Raw genomic sequence first — 21,760 nt, 5'->3', positions numbered from 1 at the left:
TTATTCTTCTCTCATTCCTGAGTTGTACCCCCTGCTTACTGACCAAATGCACGGCTCCCCAATGCCAGCATTTCCACAAAGACAGTTTTCACATCGATTTATAAAAACTGCTTCAGATGCATTTTCTGGGGGGGAAAAAAATGACACCTTGTTCAGTCAATATTTAGGAATTCCGGCATTCTTACTATGTTAAAATCTTAATAACTTTTAGGGGTTTTTTTCCTTGAAAAAAAATCACTCAAATTATTAAAAGTCCCAAATTATATACTTAGATACTCTTATATATGTACAGTTTTAATTTTAGGATTTGGGAGAAAGAAATTAAATGAATCCTTTTTAGACCAATATCACAATGACATTTAAATTTCTCACATTTATATCTATACAAGATATAATTTTATTTCTAATTTGTTCTTTAGACATGTGGCATTTCTTCCAAATGTCCAATACTATGACACACACATTAAAAATTATAATTGCCATATTTGAAATACACATTATAGCAAGTTGCCAAGGAAATCACACCACTTTTTAAAAATATATGTGCCAACAATATTGAAGAGGTTTTACATTATTTAAGTACATAAAATATCAGTTGAAGAAAAAGCCATACAAAAGACAAACAAATGCAGGTATACGAATTTGCAAAGAGCATTTTAAAAGTTCCATGTTATGCTTCCTGAGAAATTTAAGACTAGATCTCCAAGTAAGACATGTTTATAGACTTGTGGGTCTCTCCGAGCTAGAATAAAATAATTCCTTGAGCTGGGATTTCATGGCAAAATAAAAATCAGTTGTAGCCATCCATACTCAGGCCTGTTAAAATGATACCACAACAAAATTATAACAGGATTGTTTTCGTTATTATAGCCCATTTAGAGTAAGGAATGTTTGTTGCAATACAAACTCTGTTAACCCTCACAAGTTTGTTTCTAAAGAATGTTAACTATTACCCAGACCTATAGAAGAAAAGAGAATCCTGCTGTTGAGCAGAGGCAGAAATGGAGCAATTAATGTCTTCAGAAGTAAATTTGAAGCTCGGGCAGTGCAACAGACCTGACCTGGAATCCCACACTCAACATTCACCGTGAGGCCTTACAAAGGTGACTAAGCCATGTTATGCCTCCGTTGACTTATTTGTAAAACGGAGATGCAAATAACACAAGCCTCATAGAATCACTGTAAAAATTAAATTAGCTATTTTACATAAGTGTTTGTCCAAAGCTTAATGCATAGCATTTATTCACTGATAAGTGTTAGGTATTGTTATACATGACGACAAGAAATAATTGGTGCTAAGCGAAAAGAACAGACCATGGCTTTCTTTTATTACTAGAATGTGCATTTAACAAAGGCAGGAAAGCGAAGAAGGTTCTGCAAGCCAGGGGAAACCTCGCATTTATTTATGTGGTTTCTTTTGCCTCCACCTACTTCCAAACACTAAGAATTGGGGCTTCGTGTGAAACTTGACATTCTAGCATGTACTTATTAAGCACACCTAAGCCATTAGGTTTTCTTTATCTTGCCATGTTCAAGGTCAGCAACTAAGTTAATTAATTATTGGGAATGAAGTCATCTTGCAGCCTTGAGAGCAGGCGCTGCGCTTTCTACTCACCCTCAGGCTTAACCTTCAAATGGCACATGTCGTCGCAGTGAAAAGTCAGTGCAAAGTGTGGACTTCATGGCACCATTTGGTGATTATCGGCACAATTTATTTTTTTTATCCTCTATTATTTGTATGCTTCTCCCCACCAAATACCAGTATATTCAACATTGAATCTTCAACATAATTATTCTTGAAATTCTCACTTGTATTCACTCAAGATCCAGGCAAGAGTCAAACGTGGCTAAACTTTCTATCACTTAAAACCTCCACATACTCAGACACTTCCCTTGCTGAAAGAAATTTGTAAAAGGCACCTCTAAGGAAGGACATAGTTCTAAGGAATGGAAGAAAAGAAATACAGTGGAGATGACTTACAATGGATTTATAAACAGGTAGGAGGTCTTTTTTCTTTTTTTTTTCAAATTTCTCCTTCAAGCCTTATTTCCATTTGGTAAAACAGCCATTCAGTACTAAGGGCAAGGAAACGTGGGGATGAAGAATTAGATTAAAGAGGATTTGTAGTTCTCGAGGAGGACCGAGTTTCTTAATTGGCTTTAACAGAGATTTATTGCACATAAATTACAGGCAAGGCACTGACTAAGTATATTGGATTTGGGGGGGGATGAGGCAAAGGTGAACTGGGAGAAAAGAGGAAGATACAGATCGGAATCTAACCTCTTTGTAAACCTAGTCCCTTTACATCTCGGGGAAACTGTCCCCTTCCAACAGTACAGCCTCTGTGTGTGTGTGTGTGTGTGTGTGTTGGGGAAGAAGCGTCAGGCAAATATAGCAGCCTCAGTTTCATTTTATTTCTCCAAGAGGTTGAACCTGTGGGGCTTGTGGGAACCCAAAGTGAAGGATCTCCCCCATGGAGATAAGAAAGAAAGGCCAAGGAAGGAGTGAAACAAGATGAAGATGCTGACTTGTCTAAGAATAAAATGTTTTCTCTTCTCAAGCCAGCACAAGCACCCAGCATGACCTTCCCTGTTATTTTCAGTTTGCACTGTCAAGGGCAATATTGTTTCTTTTCAGGAAGAAACACTACCAACATGGAGAAAAAAAAATATCCCAGTTAAAAAATAGCAACAACAAAGAAGTGTGATAGGGAGGAGGTACAAAGGGGACCCAGGAAGAGGCAAGAGCACTAAAATATGGATTTAGAGGCAGTTTGAGTCCAATCCACCACCTTTCAAATTATATTGAAAGGATGGTTAAGATAGCATTTTGGCAGGACATCTCAGATTCACGGTCTTCTAGGATAAGGCTTAGTGGAATTATCAAGAGTGTGATGCCAAATGGACATCAGGCAGGAAGAGAAACCACAGGCTCACCTTCAGCAAGGTGTCTTTATAGGATTATCCACATAGAGGTTGGCCTGACTCAAATGTTAGTTTCACAAATGACTACAGTTATAAGAGGGAGTTTCATCATTTAAGGATATAACTTCCAGGTTAGGAAAACAATCCACAAACTCTTAGTATTTGGGGACACTGTAAAGTGTCTCTGATTTTAAACTTTAGCCAAACCATGCTAACTGTTCAATAATGAAATTGATTTTCCTTTCTTACGATAACATAAAATTGTACATTCTTTTTTTCTCTATCCTCCACTACTCATATTTTCCTTTAATAGCAAAGGTCTTTATTGGTGAGTTGTTCTGCAAGCTCATCGTGAGGTACATATAATGGATTGTTCATATGCTTGAATTCTTTGTCTCCATTCTTACCATTGACTCCTTCTACCATTGCCAGAAGCAAACGCAATAGAGAAAATTAAAAGAATATTTTTTTCTTCTGTCATGATACCGTTACTCTGAAACTCTCCTGCTATCCCAATGCAAAACAGTTATTATAATAGTAAATTTGAATTTATAGACTTTTATGAAAAATCCAAGGAGACAGTGATTTCTGTTAAGGTGTCAAAAAATACAGCTTCTAATGTGCTTTCTGAAAAAATGAGGGAGATCTAGCTCCCTTACAAAGATAATCTTAGTTCTCAAAAACAAACAAAGAAACAAACAAACAAACAAAAAACACGATGAGAGGAGAAGCAGAGGGCTCACCATAACAAATATTAAAATCCAACATAATCACATTTTTAATTTAATTATATTTTAATACAACCAAAATGAAACACAACAGGAAGCTAATTTAATTAAAGCAGTGTGATAGGGAAGGAAGAAACCACAGAATGGAAAGGAATACATAGTTCAAAAAGAGTCCCTGGTCTATCTAACCAGAAATGAGGAAGATTATTTAATGAATGGTTTAGACCAGGGGTGTCCAAACTTTTTCAACGTTTTTCACCAAAGGCCATATGTGGTAAAATACACAAACAGCTGGGCCACTCACTCGAGGTGAAACACGTATTGCCTCACCTGGTTTATTTAAGTAAACTAAATATAGTTTTGGAATTTGCTGCGGGCCAATTAACAATGGATCATGGGCCGCAGTTGGCCCGCGGGCCGCACTTTGGACACCCCTGTTTTAGACAAAACCAGGGGCAAATTAAAGTAGAAAAATCAATTTAGAGCCTCATTTCACACCAAAATAAATTCCAAGTAGTTTAGGGAATTAAAGTAAATAAAGTAACTAGAACAAATACCTGACAATTTGATAAATATCTACATTTATCTAATGAAGAAAGACATGCTAGGCCTAAAAAACGAGAGAAGGATAGATTTCATTGCATAAAAATTAAAAGGTGCACACCCAACGAATTATAAATGTAATTAAAGACAAAGAGTATATGGGGGGAATATCTGCCAAACATAATAGCTAAAATGTTTAAAGCCAAATCAATGAGAAAAACCTTAAGACCTTCCACATTGTTAAGTAAAGCTATGAAACAGCAATTCACAAAATGGCTTTAAAAATATGAAATAAGGTTTGAAACTATTTAAATTAAAAATAGAAATTAAAACAGTGAGATAAGCATCAAATCCAGGGATAATTTTTAAACAAAGAGAGATTTTAAATGCCAAAAACTTCCTATTTTTGAAAGCCAATATTTTCAATTGTTTAAGGAAGATTATTAGTAAGCTAGCTATTTATTTCTCATGGTCTCAATATAATGGCTAGATCAGTGGTCCTCAAAGGACCTGGACCAGCAGAATCAGCATCAGCTGGGAATTTGTTGGAAATGTAAATTCCCCAGTTTATCCCAGACCTACAGAATCGGATCAGCAACCTTCGTTCACAAGACTCTTAAGTGATTTATAAAGAGAATCCAGTGTGGGAATCACCTTATGCGTCATAATCTCTATAAAGCTCTAGTGCTGAATGGCTTGGATCCCAAAGGCCTGGGTTTCAGTTCCAGCTTCACCTCCTGGGCAAGTTACCCAGACGCTCCATCTCTCAGTTTCCTCATCTGTAAAATGGGGATAATAATGACAATGGCCTCACAAGGCTGTTAGGAGGGTGACATGAGTTAATATCTGAAAGGCACAGAAAACGGTGCTTAGTATATAATTTAGCCCTATTGTGAACTAAAAATTAAAATTATGTGACTTCTTATTTACGAAGGGAAACAACTAATTGATTTTTAAAAATATCAATAATTACACTATCAAAAATGACAAGTACATTCGTGTATCTGTCAAAGGAATGTAGGTAAGTAAACAGCTTTAGGAATGATGAGAATAGAAGAGAGGAAGAAGAAAGAATAGTCACAGGCTGCATCCAGAATATTCTCAAATACTCTGAGGATTGAGGTCCACACATACTTAATTCACAGATCTTCTTGGTGATAACACTAGAAGTGTGAATGCTTCTGCTCAGCCTAAAGCAATCTGGAAATGTAAAACTCCTCTCTTTGATAGCAAAGATGTGTTTGTTGGACTTTTTATGCTAATAAAATAGCTTTGGAAATATGGCTGAGGCCCTATTTTGATGAAATAAATAACCCTTTATTAATTTACAGGTGATCCAAATAGAATTGTGGCCTGTCATCAAGATGAATTCCTAGTGATTTCAGTCTATTAATAGGCACTCTTCTGATTTACAATTCAGTTACTGAAATAATTTAAAAACAAAACGTGCAAGTTTAGTAATTAGTTCAGTGTTGTCGAGACCCTGTCTGACAACTTCATTGAGTCCTTCAATTATTTAGTTGTTAATAATAACTAAACAAATTATCATGAAGTCACAACAAAATAGGTGAAAACCAGTCTTATATTTTCTCTCTATTTTTAGCTACTCTTGCTCAAGACTAAGCATACTAATATTAAAGTATTAATTATTCCACTATATTGCGTAGATATTTGATCATTCAAAACATTAAAATATCTTTTGTTACGCTTTCAGAAATCTTTGAATATCTGCCTATAAAACGTTTACTCTAGCACATGACAAATGTGTGCTCTTCCATCTCTGTATATTATTTTCAGCTTCTTTCATGTGAACAGAATAACCAAGTGTTACGTGTGCTTTGGGTTCACACAGGGGAAGCCCCCGAGGCCCACGAAAAACAAAGAGGTTGTTGAACAAAGTGGCCGACTTGAACCTTTTGGCAAGCTCCAGTCTTGTCATCACTAGAAATGGGAAGCACTGAGACCATCTTGAATCTCTAGTCTCTCCTCAAAGCAGAAGGAATGGTCCTGGGTCCTGGTCTTTTACCCGAAACAAATTTGGGATGGATGGTGTGTGCCACCTGCTCCCACCAGGAAGACAGCCTCATAGACTGTCCAATTGTTCTACAATCAAAGGCAATTGAACCAATGGGATTCATTTCCTCCTAAAATTCACACAGAGAGGCATTTAGGAAGGTTCAGTCGCTACTGTTATAGCAAGAAATCTGTCCTTTGTTGCCTACATCACGGAAAAGAAAGAAAACCAAACTCCTACCTACAGCAGTATGGAGATAGGACACCATCCCCTAACCTGGCCCGATGTGGAGGGATTCCTAGGAGAACCCTGTCAGGTCTCAGAAAGGAGTGAACCCATCACATTGGCTGGAAAGCTGGGAGAAGGGAAGGGACTCCACTCAGAAATCAAATTGCTTCTGTCATTCGATATTTATCTGATTTCTTTCTGACTGACACAGAAATAGAGATTTTTTTTTTCAATTGACAATTTGTCTCAGTGACTTAGTTTCAATATGTAACCAGTAAACTTCACCTTCCAAGGTGTACAGCTCTGAGGTTCCTTTGGAAATGTTGGGCTTATGTCTTGTATGATTGCTTAAGAACTGGAAACAAGGTACCCACTACTACTAGTCTTGCAGTTTTACACAACAGCCTTGGCAATGAGCTCTAGCTAAGAACTAGTCCATCTGTTGAATCTGGGCCTTTAGAAAAACAAAATCAAGGAAAAAAAGAAAAACACAATGTGTATAAACAACAACAAAAATCCAAGAGATTCCTTAAAGAATGGAGCATATACATGTGTGTATGAATCCTGCAGCACCCGGGAGGTTAGAGCTACTATACATACCGACAGTCCTTTAGAAGCATTTCATAACAGCGGCAGGATGAAGGGGAGAATATATTTAATTTATATATGTATATACTTTTTGCCCTAACAAAAGGAGGAAGAGAGCACACATGTTACCTTCTTATGAAAAACAGTGTTATTTAACTTGTTTGCAAAATCTGTGACTGTAAAGTGCCCACGTGGAAGGAAGAAAGAAAACATCTTAAAAAGAAAATGGTCTAATAGCTGTATTTGTATTGGACCAATTACTATGAAAGAAGGGGCGTTTTCTCTGGTAGAGAGAATATCAGCATTTTCTTTTGTCAAATAATTTAAAAAGGAAAGAGTAACAATGACTCAACGTTAAATTGTCTCTTGCTTATTTGCTACACGCAACTAACTTGTTCTAAATGAATTTTTTAAAAAAATGCTAGTTTGTGCATCATCCCACATTTTCACAATGCCCTTCAAAGCAATGATCATATTTGGAAGTACAATGACAAAACTATTTCTAGTCACTTCCTGATAGGGGGGTAGGTGAGGGAAATCTTCAAAGCCACAATCTTGCACTGGACTTTTGCCTTAAGCATTTGAGAAGGTGAGTAGAAATCAATATTTCTATAAATAAAATGTCCACATCTTTAATGACATTCTTTAAGGCGTCTGGGTGATATTTCTATTGTTATTTCATAATACTTAACATTTTACTGTAATAACTATGAAAACCAAAGTAATTTTTATTGCAATCTACGTAGACTGACATTTCTACAAACTAAAGTATGTTTATATTTTTCCAGTTTTGTCAACGGATGTTCATTCTACCCCGTGGTCCTCACTACACTGGCTGAAGTTGTGGTCCATTAATTATTTGTATCCAAAATGCACAACACTCTACTTAGCTGTTGAAACAATTTACTGTAGTAGATGTCTTGCTTCTCGTAAAACTGCTCATGTCATGTCTTACTAGAGAAATTCTTCAGATTGGAAGAGCTTCAAAGCAAATAGAATAAGGGACTCACAGAATTCTAGAGTTAGAAAACTTTGTATGGGTTAGGAAACAGGGTCTGTGACCGTCCCAATGTCACAAAACCAGTTAGTCTTAGAAAGTCAGAGATAACACTATCACGGTCAGATACCCCAAATGTCTTTCCTGCACAGTTGGAAAGATTAGCTATAGAAAGTCTTTCCACAAGGGAGACTCACTTACTGTTACGTGATGAAGAATCACTTAAGCAGGGCCAGAGCAGAGGTACAGAGAATTAAGTCATGTAATGCCAAAAACTCTAAGATAAAACTGATGCCACGAATCTTGCTCATGGGTGTTCTGTGTTAAATGGGTGATGTTGTGTTGGTGTGTTTTCCTGGTTATTTGGCTTCCTAGGGTAGGCAAGGAAAGCATACCAGCAGAGAACACCTCTCAGCCACAAATTCTGGAGCAGGGAGTTACTTAGTGTAAGAAGTCTAACAAACATTTCAGGAATGTAAACACCTACTGGGGAGGGCAGGTCTATTGCTATTCACACCTCACTGTCAATTGCTCTAATTAGACAACACCTTGCTGAATAGCTTCCAGAAATGGAAAAGAAGAGGAGGAATGAGAAAGAAATACTTTGCAAAGGGTGAAACCTCAGAGGTGGTTTAGGTCCCTAGGGAGAGAAAGAATGAAAAAGTAAGTTGGACTCCATTTCTCACAGCTCTCTTTGCTTTAGATAGCCCCAAACTGGCATTCTCTAATTTTGAATATGGGAATACATGTTCAGGAAGCTTTGAGAAAACACCCTCAAGAAATGCTGCACATATAACCTTGGGACTCTCATGTATTATAATTTCACTGTAGGACTTGCTGAGATTTCCCCTTAAAAGTCCATGACCCCAGTATCCTAAATTAGAGAAACAGCTCAATATATATATTTTTTAATCTGATTAAGATTATCAAACGAATTATGGTAATAACACCTTACTATCTTAAAATAACATTTATCCTAGAAGGCAAATTTCCATGACTAAGGAACAGACCAGATTCCTTTTCAAATAAAGCAGACTATCGCTGAAGTTCTGTTCCCTCAGTGGAGCCATAGAATATATTTTAAGTTTACCGCCCCCCTCACCACCCAAAACAGCTAAAAACAGTGCTGTGCATCCAAGCTTTGAGTCATTTCCTCACCATTAGAAAAGCCTTCATCAGGCATGTAAGAATCTCCTGATTCCACCCTGTGACAGTGGACACTGATACCTGTTTGTCATTACAATTTGAGCCTCGAAATAGGGGGGGAAATGAACAAGAGGGACAAAATCCACCAGCTACATAGCTATATTTGTAGGTGACATCTAGAGAGTTGTTTAAGGCTTAGAGGTTTGCTTTGGACATACTCCTCATGCAATTCTGATCCAAACTGAAGTTTAAAAACCAGTGCTTTAGATCCTTAAAATATTTGTATGATAATGTAATTATGTTGATTGCTGATAACATTCACGAGCACAGTGATACTGCATTTCAATATAGGTCAGCCTTCATCTGAATGACCTAAGTTCATTCAGTGAACTAGCTGTGTGACTAGCTGTGTGAGTTTGAGCAAGTCTCCTAACCTTGCTGTGCATCAGTTTCCTTAGGTCTAAAATGGGGACACTAATACCAGCTACCTCATAGGGTTGCTGGGGAGTTAATTGGGCCATATATGTATAACACACACACAGCACAGTGCCTGGAACATAGTAGGCAATTAATCTGTTGTAAATTTCATTATTATTATTACCTTCCATCTTAGCAACTCAATGTGAATATAACTTCTTTAAAAATATTCAGTTTAAACAAAGTTTCTCTTATAATCCTCGCAGCATTATCAGTAATGTTCTGGGAAAGGACTATTACATAATCTGCCAAAGAAGAACAAAGCCAACCTTGACTAATCAGCAAACATGTCCATGCATGTCTTTCTGGTAACCATTCAGTCAACCAATAAATTGTTCCTGCTGTGGTTACTTTTCTTAAAAAAAAAAAAAAATACATACCAACGCATCTTTCTTTACTAATGCTAAATCTAATTCACATTAGCTGTTTGCTTCATGCAGTTATTGGCATATATTCACATTTTATAGCTTTAGGATATATCCACAATAAATAAAACGTGTACGTATAGCAGATTCTCCAGTGATCCAGACTGGCAAACGTTACAGCATTACAGCTCAGAAGTACATTTGGGAGAACTGATGAGTAGTCGTTTGTGGCAGAAACACCAGCCCACCCTATAGTCTTGATTTTTGAATGCACATTGGACAACACTCTCACATACAGTTTGGTTTGTTTGTTTTAATAAATCCATTTCCAAGAGTATACTATACTCAAGGTTCTTAATGACTAATCCTTTGCAGCTTGGTGTGTTCACGTCTCTAAACCTCGTCATTTTTCCATCAAAATAACTTCTAAAGTATACATTCCTAAATTTGTCAGAGGTAAGTAACTAAAGAATCGTTACTACAGAACGCTGGGTCATCCCAAAAGACACAGGTATTTCCAAGCGAGACAATGACTCACAGACCAATGTACTTTCAAAACCTTGGCAAGATACTTGGGTCACAGCAGGTATAGGAACAGATAGCCAGATTCTTGACCTTTCTATTAAAATTAGCTAGAGGAAGTATGAAAATTATTTTACACTCTCCCAAATCTGGCTGTCAAAGATCAGTGGAAAAATCCAGCTTTGTCTGGGATTCCTCAGATCTAATCCCACTGAATCCATTAGACTAAAGAAGAGTAGGTAGCCCTCAAAGCAAACTGAGGAAATGGGGATTCAATTTGAATTAATGATTGAGCATTAACAAAAGATCTATGGAAAACAGTTGGTAAGCCACAGTGAGTATGTTTTACACTAATAATTTTTACATAAAAAGGGTTTTTTAAAAATAAATTAAGGAATGTATAAAATGCTAGCTTTCAATTGTCAGACAATCCTAATTGTTCATACAATAAAAAGGGATTTTCTTGTCTTGTCCTTAAATTAAATCAAGCTTTGGATAGGAAGCCTACCCCCACAATCGCTGGAGCTAATGAAGTGTTTTCTATTCTTTACCAAGAATAAAACCTGTTGCAGATGGTTCAATAATATGAATAAATTTATTAGGAGTTACAATTAGTGCCGGGCCTTCGAGAAGTTACTCGGCTAAGCTACAGCCATGTTTGCAGGTGGAAATACAGACACAACCACCACATACTTTGCAAGAGCTGAGTATCCTGATGCTGGTAAAGAAAATTCACCTGGACCCATGAAAACAACTGAGTCTAGATATGACAGAGTTGTGGTATTTTCAATCAAAACATTTCTAACAGTAAAATGTTTCTAATCATTATGGTAATTTTTCACAGGAGTGAAGAGCTACAGTCCCTGGTATCACATCTCCCCATTATCACAGACTTGAGGGCTTTCTGGTTTTGTTTTAGCTTCACAAGAAATACGGCAATAAAATAATTTGCTTGTTTACTACACCATATCTTCCCTACTTACAAGCAGACTTATAGCATCTCCTAGGCCCCACTTGGAAAGCAAATACCAAAAGCAAACAGTTCTTGGAACAAGCCCCACATCATCTTTACTTCCTGCATTTCCTTTCCCTGTCTGTACTGTAATGTGACACAGTGTTTGTGTGGGTGTGGGGGTATATGTGTGAGTCTCTGTATGTCTGTATATTTGTTTGTAAAGGGTCATTCTTTCCATCAACTATACAAATCTAGACGGCACAAACCGTTCTTTCCCATCATCAGCAGCAAAACAATAGCAAACTGTTTTTCTTTTGTTAAATTCATGAAATGTAAAATTTTGCATTCTTCAATTACAATATTCTGACTTTGATTTCAAGGTTTCCTACTTTGCAGAGTCTAAGGCTGGTTAACCCTGTGACGTCTCTAACCGTGCTTTCCTGCTAACTTTCATAATTAAGAATTTTGACCTCTAATTACTCTGCATATATCTTCTATGAAGTCATCTAAATAATACTTTGTATCACAGTCACTTCTCTGTTTAGTTTATTAATATTGTTTTAACAGTAAGAGCCACGTTTTATTTCCAGCTTATCCACTTAAAACTCTATGAAGTCTTTGGAAACATATCCCTTTAATATTCTAATTTATTTCAGAAGACACTTGACTTTGTATCCTTGACATCAAGAAATGTAAATCTAGAAGTATAATGATACTTTACCTGCTGCTTCTCATTAAACAGTCTCCACTGGTTAAATTTAGTAACATAAGGACTTTTTTAAAATCATGCTGTGAAGGATTGTGTTACTGAAAAAGACCACAGCACTGTCTGATCCTACACACACTTCTAGAACCTTGCTACTACCGCTCCTTGCTACTCCATGAGGAGGTCGAGACTATTTTCCCTCCTCGTGAAATTGGGTGGGCTTTGGGGACTGCTGTGACAAGAAAGATGTGTCAAAGTGATGCTCTGAGATTTCTGAGGCTGGGTCTTTAAGACAAACAGGGCTCTGACTGGCTGTCTCTCGGGTCACTTGCCCTTGGAACTCAGCTACTAGGTTTAGAGGACACGCAGGCCCGATGGAGAAGCCACATGCAGGCGTTCCAGCTAAGGTCTCAGCCAAGAGCCAGAAGCAGCTGCCAGATGTGGTCAGAGGGCGTCAAGATGATTCCAGCCCCAACATCCAAGTCTTCTAGCTGAGGACCCGGCCCTGGGGACCCAGATAAGCAGTCCTGCCTGAGGCCTGTCCAAATTCCTGAGGCACAAAAGGTGGGGCAACTTCAACACCTGTAATGTGGCTTTTCACTTGGCTTTTTAAACCATTTACTTTCCCCATTGACCAATTTTTGTCCACTGAGTAAACTTTATTACTAAAACCTACCCTTGTAGAGCTAATCAAGCCTCAGGAACGTGTGTGCACAGAACTGCATGTCCCCTGACTTAGCACTGAACACAAATTCAACTCCTGGCCAGCTGGAGCAGGCTATACCGTAGACGGCCCTGGTGGGCTAGTGCGTTTATGGGCACAGGTGTGAGGTGGCACCTGCTGGGCCAGGGGACAGGGGTGAGCTCGAGACTGTTCCCTGTCTGTCACCAGCCACGAGGTGCAACCAAGGCCTCAAACAGAGTGACCTCCCTGTTCCCTGAGAGAGAGGCCAGAGCTACACAGGCGTCCCTGAGCCCACAAAGACTGGTGTCATTCCACAAATGTTTATTGAGTGCCCACTGCATCCTTTGGAACTGTGGGGTGGGAAAACACCCGTGTAAACATACAATCAATGTGTGACCTACTAACTATAACAGAGGTTAGCCTCTCTTCCTACCTGATTCTCAACCTTAGTCACCTTCAATGGCTTTCACTCCTTCTATCCTCAGGCCACTCCCATTCCAGTTTTAGTCAATCACCCCTCGGCTCTTCCTAGTGTTTCTTAAAGGGTACATCCTGCCCTGTGTACCTAAGAGTCATTTGGGGCCCTTGTTGACATGGCAGCATCTGGGTCCCTCCGGTCTCACTGACTCAGTCACTCCTGATAGGACGTAGGCTTGGTATTTTTGCACACGCTCCCAGCTGATTCTTACGCATCTGCGCTCTTCTCGCCGGACTCCAGCCACTCTGCCCTCTGATGTACACTACTCACTAACACTGGATGAATTTTTCAGAGCATAACTCTGATAACATCATTCCCTTGCCACCTTAAAGTGGGTTACCAGTGCCTAGCAGGGTTCTTACGCCATATCCCAGGACTCCAAACTTTTTCCAGTCTGGCCTCAACCTACTTTCCGGTCATGTCACCAATAACCCACATAGGCCTGGTTGTACTGCTTTGTGTTTGCTTCTGCCAAACTGTATCCTTTTCATACTTTCTAAACACAGCCTGCACTTGTCTCTCCAGTGCCTCCCCACCCCGTCTTTGTTCAATGTTCAAGTTGGCCTTGCCACCTCAGATACCTTCGGCTCCTCTGTTGCTTCTGCTGAAAATTCTCCTGCTCCTTGGTGCCTAATTCAAAAGCAAGGCGTCCCGTGATATCATCGTACCTGCAAGCTCTCTCTCCTCCTCTCAGAATCTGTAGCACCTTGTCTTCAACACTTTCTAGTTCTCACATCCTTCCTTATATTGGTAACATCAATATTTATTTTTCCACATAGCTAGCCCTGCTCACTCCACAAAAATGCTTAAAGATGTGTATGCGTGTGCGACACACACATGTGCATGCACACATACATGAACGTGCATGCACACATACATGTGGAATTAAATTTTAAAGCGAAAGATCAAATTTATAACTATGGCAGTCCTGAACAGCTGCAAATATGAAGTTACCTCAGCAGGAAAACCAAGTTATATGACCTTGTGATAATTTATTCTGTTAATGTCTAGTTTCAAAGGGTTTTTGAAATGTAAATTGTTATTGGTTTTTTTTTTAATTTATTACATTTATTGGGGATGACATTGGTGAATAAAATTATATAGATTTCAAGTGTACAATTTTATAATAGTAAATGGGTCTCTTGATTCACAAATAATGTACCACAAGCTATAATTTAAAGTTGTGACTGCTCTAATAAGAACCTGGTTTTTATTTATTAATTCTAGAAAATTATACTTCTTTTTGGCAAAATAAATAATGACATTATTTATATAATTATTAATAGGCCATAAAACAAAGGTTTTAGTTTCTTTTTAGCACAGTTGTATTATATCAGTTCCTTGCACTTCAAACACTCTCAGCCACATATATTGTGGCCTTTTCAACATTTGCTGATATTCATTCATCTGCAAGGAAAATTTATTTCATAGTTTTAATTACTTTGTGAAAGGTTGCAACTATTCAATATCTTATGTCATTTTTAAAATCAGATTATTATACCTAGCATTTGGCTATAAGTATGGACAAAATCATAAAGTGTTATTAGAATTAAATTATTAATAGCACTCCTATTAGAGTATAGGACTTTTGAAGTATTATAGATCTTATACATCTACCATTGTTTTATTGATAAAGAACAATAAATAGGCTGCTATCTAATAATGTATTTACCAACTAAAGTTATTTTGCACTAAAAGGGAATGCATTTAAACTATATTATAAATTATTGCTCCTGACAGTGACCCTCCACTGTGAGGCAGGGCTTCTAGTACTCCCTGGCCTCAGGGGTCCCAGCTGAAAATCAAGGAAGCTCAGAGGGAGGTGCCTGTAAGGCCATCACAACATCACAATCAACATTCTCTTTTTCACACCCCCACCCATCCTTGTAGACTTTGTAGCGATATCTCTGCCATTACTAGTTGCCTTACCTCAATGCTTCAAGTCTCCATTTCCCCATTTCCAAAAAAAGTTAAGAGTGTCCACCAGCTTCCCAAGGTTATTGTGAGGATTATGTAGGATAATAAGATATTGATAAATGTTATCTATTTTATTACAACAATCCCAACATGTGGTCTTAAAGTCTCCATCAGAAAAACTGGAAAAACAGGGAACTCCCTACCTCCAGAGTCTGGGACGCAGGCCATATCTGTTCTTACAGGTTCCGGGAATTCTTCTTCCTCAAATCTCTACTGTCAAGCCCCCAACCCCATGAAAGCTTTTAGTGACTTAGTAGAGCCTCTCTGCCTATAATTCCTCATTCATGACCTTCTTGAAAAGGATGATGCAACTGAAATCTGCACATCTCTTAGAGGAGAGCACGGGGCCTTATTTGTCATTTGCTTCTCTGCATGACTGAATTTATTAGGTACTTTCCTGAGAGGAGATGTGGGTGTAGTAGACAATATATGAATCCTGGGGCAATGAGGAAAGAAGCAGGGATGGGTTTGAGTCCAGGAGTCGCCAAAAACATATTTCCACTACTCAAAATTGCTTCAAAAATAGACATATCCAAACAGGGAAGGAAAAAAACAGAAAACATACTCCCTTAAAAAAAAAAAAAAAAAAAAAAAAAAGCAGTGATTAAAAAATATACATGATGCCTTATCTTTCTTAGTAATTGAATTCTGAAGTGAGGCAAAATTTAAGAATTTTCCAGCACTTCATAACTAATAGGTTAAACCACATGAAATTGCCAATTGTATAGGTCAAAAACAGTCAGACGAAGGCAAATTCATAGGTTGAGATGTGTTAGCCATCTCAATACGAAAATTGCATATCTTTAGGCCTAGAGTTGTAGTCAGGAAGGTGAGCTGCCTGCACTGAGAAGCAAATGAGTGCTGAGGCTGACTGAGGGAAGACAGGGCTCTGGATTCCCACCTCATCTCAAACTTGTTTCAGAGCCAGAGAAAAGACAGGCGGAGTCACTTTCACTGTCCGGATAAATTTCCATTCTCTTTCTCCCAACCCTTTCATGTTCAATGGACGCAACTGAATTTACATAAGTGTCTATTTAATGCAATAGCTAACATTGATTGAACGCACTGATGACGTGTTCTAGGCTCTTGACATGGATAAACTGACTCCTCACAACAAACCAAGAAGTCTATCTTCATAGTACCCATGTTATAGATGGCCAAACAAAGGCAGAGAGAGGTATCCAAGCTGTATAACTAAGCAGCAGAGGAAAGGCCAGCAGTCTGGCCACAAAGCCTGCATTCTTAACAGTGACCCTGTGCCGACCCCCTGATCCTGGGAGATGGGGACAGGAGGAAAAGTCCATGAGCCTTGAAAAGCAGTATGAACATGAAACAAAGCTAGATCTTAGTAGCCCACTGATTCTCAAAATTAAAATCAGTAGTTTTAAAATAATCAGAAGTAGAGCGCAACAAGAAAAAAAAAAAAAGGTAACAGGAAACCTAAAATGAGAAAATGGAACTTGACACAGGCTGTTTAAATTTTCAGTGAGGATAAAAATCAGCCTGAAACAAACAAGCAAAACCATTCCCAGAGGCTCTTAGTAGAAAGACTGCTGCCTCTTGCACAGCTTTTTCCCAAGAAAACAGACCGATAAAAGGTACAATGGAATGCTGACAAAAGCGTTCACCTGGTATCTTTCTTAGTGGAGAGTATTAAATCTGAAACTGCCAGGTAAGATGCTAGATTTCACCACTAGAGGACAAGGCAGGCCTATGTGTATTAGATTTTTATAGTATCCAACAGAATATTATGCCTTATTAAAAAAGAAAGAAAGAAAGGAAGGAAGGAAGGAAGGAAGGAAGGAAGGAAGGAAGGAAGGAAGGAAGGAAGGAAGGAAGGAAGGAAGGGAAAGAAAAAAAGAAAGGAAAGTAGTAGTAGCACAGTAAAATTGTATAACAGTCACAGAGTGTATAATTTACATACAAGTATTTATAATTTAAATAAAAACACCCTATTAAAAATCTCATGCAAAAATGCACATGCATTGTAGAACAATATATACAGAAAAATTACAAGGAAAAAATATACTATCTTACCCAGAGATTATAAAGCTATACTCTTCCAAACATTTTTTTGTGTGATGGATTTCTGTGCATGTATATATAGGAAAGCATTATTGCCTAAAGGTTATGAACATAAACTCTGAAGCCAGACTGCCTGGTTTTGAATCCCGGCTCTGGCATGCACCAGTTCTGCCGTCCACCAGCCCTGCCATCCTTCACAAGTTACTAAACTCAATGCCTCAATATCCTCATTGGCTAAACTAAGGACATAATTATAAAACCTTTCTTTGGGGTTGTTGTGAGGTTTAAATAAGATAACCCATGTAGTGCACTGAAAACAGTGCCTGGCACACAGTTTCAATAAATGCGAGAGAGAGACAGAGAGAAAGAGAGAAAATGAGACCAAAGTAGGATCATGTTATACTTTAACTTTTTTACTTAATTTATCTTGATGTCAATAAATGTTAATAGCTTCTTGGTTATCCTTACCTTTTTAACGTAACGTTTAATATAACAAGTTAATATTTATAGATGCTCACACACTCTTACCTATGCAGAGCCAACTTCTGGGACAAAAGTATATATATGTTTCCACATCTTCACATTTCACTATGTATTTTCCTAATTTTTAAAATAGATAAATAATATTTCATTGCATGAAAGCATTTTACTATTTGTAAAGAGTTCCCTATAGGGAAGCTTAGGATGTATCTAGGTTTAAAATACACACACACACAGACACACATACATGCAGAGTATATTTACCAAAAATGCTGCAATCAACAACTCTGGAACCTACTTTTGCATACAAATGCAAGTAGATCCATGGGATAAAATCCTAGAAGCAAAACTACTGACTCAACATTTATATGCATCTTTATTACTTAGAGGAATGTTACCTAAATGCAACATTCTTTTTTAATGTTCTTTGCCTATTTTCTACTCTTTGTTTTTCTTTTTCTCACTGGTTTATAAAGACCTTCATCTATTACAAATGATATAATTAATGTAATTCCAAAAGTATATACATTTTTAATTTGCTTTTTGTTTAGTTATAGTTATGCAGATATTCTTTCATACTGAAATCTACAAATCAATCCCTCTTTGGTTCTTGACAAGCTAAGAAAGGATTTCCCCTCTACTAGATTATAAAAGAGAACAACAAAAACAACAACAAAAAACCTGTGTAATTTCTTTTAATTTTGTGGTTTCATGTTTTTAAATTTGCATTGAAACACGTAAAATCTCCAATAATCAAGTGGTGTTGGTTTATAAAATGTCAATTTCAAATAAATGTATTTAAATCTTTGGTCCACTTGAAATTGTGTGTGTGTGAGTGTGTGCATGAGTGTGTGCGCTTGTGCATATGCGAGGTAACAAGTCAGATGGTTCCTCCCCTGTTCTCCAAGGTCATCCAACTGCTTCCAAATGACTTATTGACTATCCATCTCTTCCATCTGTGGGCTTATTCTGGACTATATATTCTGCTCTAAGAATATGTCTGTCCAAATTACTGTGGTTGTTAAATATATTCCAACATCTGATAGAATTGGTTTTCTCTCACAGCTCCTTTTGCAGATTTTTTCCCCCGGATATTACATAATGTGTGTTTTTCCAAAAGAATATAATCAGTTTGATTGATTCAAATTAAAAAAAAAAAAATCTTGCTAATATCTTGCTTGAGAGTGCAAGTTTAGATTAATTTAAGGAGCTCTGACATCTTTACAGTGAGTTTTCTTTTCCAAGAAAGGATATGTCTTTCAATGTAGTCAAATCCTCTTTTATGTATTCCTTAAACGGTGTTCAAATTTTTCTTCATATAAATTTTCAGCACTCGAAATCTGCCATTTTACTAAATTTTCTTACTGCCCTTAACAGTTTTTCTATTGATTCTTTTGTGTTTTTCAGTCATATTACATTCATATTGATGTAATTAATAAGTTTACCATATATCACTTCAAATTTTATTCTTGTCTGATTGCCTTGACTGGTATGTGACTGCTGACTTTAGTGGAATAATGTTTCTAAAATTTGTAAGGCCTGATGGTGACACACTATGACAATATTTTAAAAATCAGAATTAAGTACAAATTTCATATAACTTATTTTACATTTGGATGAGTATATGGTTTTTCTCCTTTGAGTTAATTATTAATATAAGTTGTATTAATAGCATTCATAATATTGAATTATCCCTACGTACTTAAAGGAAACCCCATTTGATGGTATATTCCTACTTTAACAAACTATTACATTCCATTTATTCTAGGTCAGAGAAAATAAATGTATCTCTCTGTTTTTTTCTCCAGACCTAATTCTCTGAGGTGCTACAGTGAGGAAACAGGTCTGTGTAAGAACGTTTTTCTTTATCTACAGGCCAGGCTTGCGATGGCATCAGTCTTGGAATCTTTGTCAAGGATTAGTTCAGGACCATGACACTTTTAGAGATGCCCGAGGCCGTGTGAGCTCTGGAGGCATTCTCAATGTCCTTCACTTACACTGGTTCAAATGTCACTAGTATTTGGCAGACTTTTTCTTGGGTGGGGGAGGGTTGGATTATGACTATTTTCAAATTTGTTACAGTTGTTTTTTTCCATTATGTTTTTATTCTTTTTTGTTGTTTTTGATAAGTCTCAGGGATAAATACAAAATAAAAATATCCTTATTCACAGTCTTTTTTTACCTGAACTCCTACACCGTTACTCTAAAGGCTGTCCATGGTTCCATTGAATAATTATACTTACTTAGCTAACAAATCTTCTACTTTTAGATATTTAGGTTATTACAAATGTTCAGTGTAATAGCTATCACTGAAAAGAAGGAACATTTCTGAAAAACCAGGATTGGACCCAATCCAATTCAACCACACTAAATAATGAGTAGCAGAAAAGCAGAGGATGCTTGTCGACTAATGAAAAAGGTACTAACGAGGGCTCCTTTCATGGGATGAACTGCTCAGGCAGAAATAAGCATAAAAGGAACTCAGTCTCTTTAGCAACTTCCTCTCATTTAACATCTTCTCTTTTTCCTGCCCACATCCTCTCTCGTACAGGATCTGTTGTAGAAATATTGCTGTGAGAGATTAGAACACCTCTCTTACTGGATGTGTAAGATGCTAAACTGGGACTCGGTAGCAGGCAGTCTGCTATGCTCCCATTCCCTTTAGTTCTCATTTAGTTGAGAATCCAGGGTTGTCATTTGTAATCATTGGAATGAATTTAGGTCAGACTTATTGTCTGGTGGAAAATTCCTTTTATGCCACATACAACTCAACTATGATGAATTAAGATTATGAGGATAATACATCAATTTAGAATCAGGTGGATGGTCACCTCAATAAAAGAGGTTAATGCCTGCCTTGGGCTTGTATATGTTTTGTTTAAGAATGATGATAACAATGTTTTATTGGTCATGTATCTTAGGCGTAAATGCCTCACATTTTTAAAAAACATTTCACCTTTATTCTTTGTCTGAGAACCTATAGATTTCAAAAGTCTAGCTGGTCTTCAAGACACATCAGTGACTACCATCTGCCTATGTCATCATCAGAAACAGAGGTCTCAGACCAGAATGAGTGCTAAGGAAGACAGTAGAGAATAAAACAATATCAATATCAACAACAAAAACCACAGAAACTTTAAAACAACTGCAATGTTGGGGCTCCATGCTAGGCTGTACGGACAAAGAAGTGTATTATATGATCTGTGCCTGGAAGAGTCTTACTCTGTAGTGGATTAAATAGATAATTTACATATAGAGGACATTGACAATGTGTAAAATATTCTAAGACTAAAATGATCAGTGATAGAATTTCACACAGAAAGGCAGGTACTATTGTACAGGATTTTCTGTGGAGACTGTTTTATGGTTTCACTGCCTGAGTAGATTCACATTGGACAGCCAATGAGAGGCCCAGCAAGGGCTTGACTGGGTTCTAGGACAAGCAAGGTCAAGAGAAAGAAAAAGAATCCTCTCAGAGAGCCAAGCTTCCCCTACATTATGGATGGTAGTGACTGGGGAGGAGGGAGGAATGGATTTTATCAGACTTTCCAGAGGAGTTTTTCCAAAACACGCATGCCTCTGCTTCCTCCCCTTGCAGTTCTGATAAATATTAGGAGGGAAAAGGGAGACATGCACATTTTAAAGCTGCTCCCCAGGTGACAGCTCACTTTCTTCCCTCCCTACTCTGCATCCACATTGGCCTGAGGAGACCACTGCCCTGAAAAGACTCCTCCAGCTGGGCCCTGGGAGCATCCAGCACTAACAGCAACTTCTGAGACAGTGGCGTATGCATCTACAGCCTTGTAGTAAGTAGTTACTCAGATGGTCATTTGCAAAAGCAAAACTAGGAAAGCCCAGAGTTTTAAGTGCTTTTTTCTCAATCCTGCCTTTTTAGAGATCATGGGTATTTGTTAGCCATTT

The 21,760-nt window shown here is 37.6% G+C and overlaps 1 protein-coding gene across 17 annotated transcripts in view; it reads right to left on the bottom strand.

The window, feature by feature from the left end:
• SYNE1 (spectrin repeat containing nuclear envelope protein 1) overlaps window positions 1-21,760 on the bottom strand; it is a 414,622-nt gene that overhangs the window by 356,737 nt on the left and 36,125 nt on the right. The gene's annotated exons all lie outside the window — the stretch shown is intronic.

This window comes from Rhinolophus sinicus, chromosome 2, assembly GCF_057876585.1.
Source record: "Rhinolophus sinicus isolate RSI-liver-muscle chromosome 2, RSI-T2T, whole genome shotgun sequence".
Lineage (NCBI taxonomy): Eukaryota > Metazoa > Chordata > Mammalia > Chiroptera > Rhinolophidae > Rhinolophus > Rhinolophus sinicus.
Note: the sequence above shows the minus strand (reverse complement) of the source record. Positions and strands in the feature narration are given on the sequence as shown.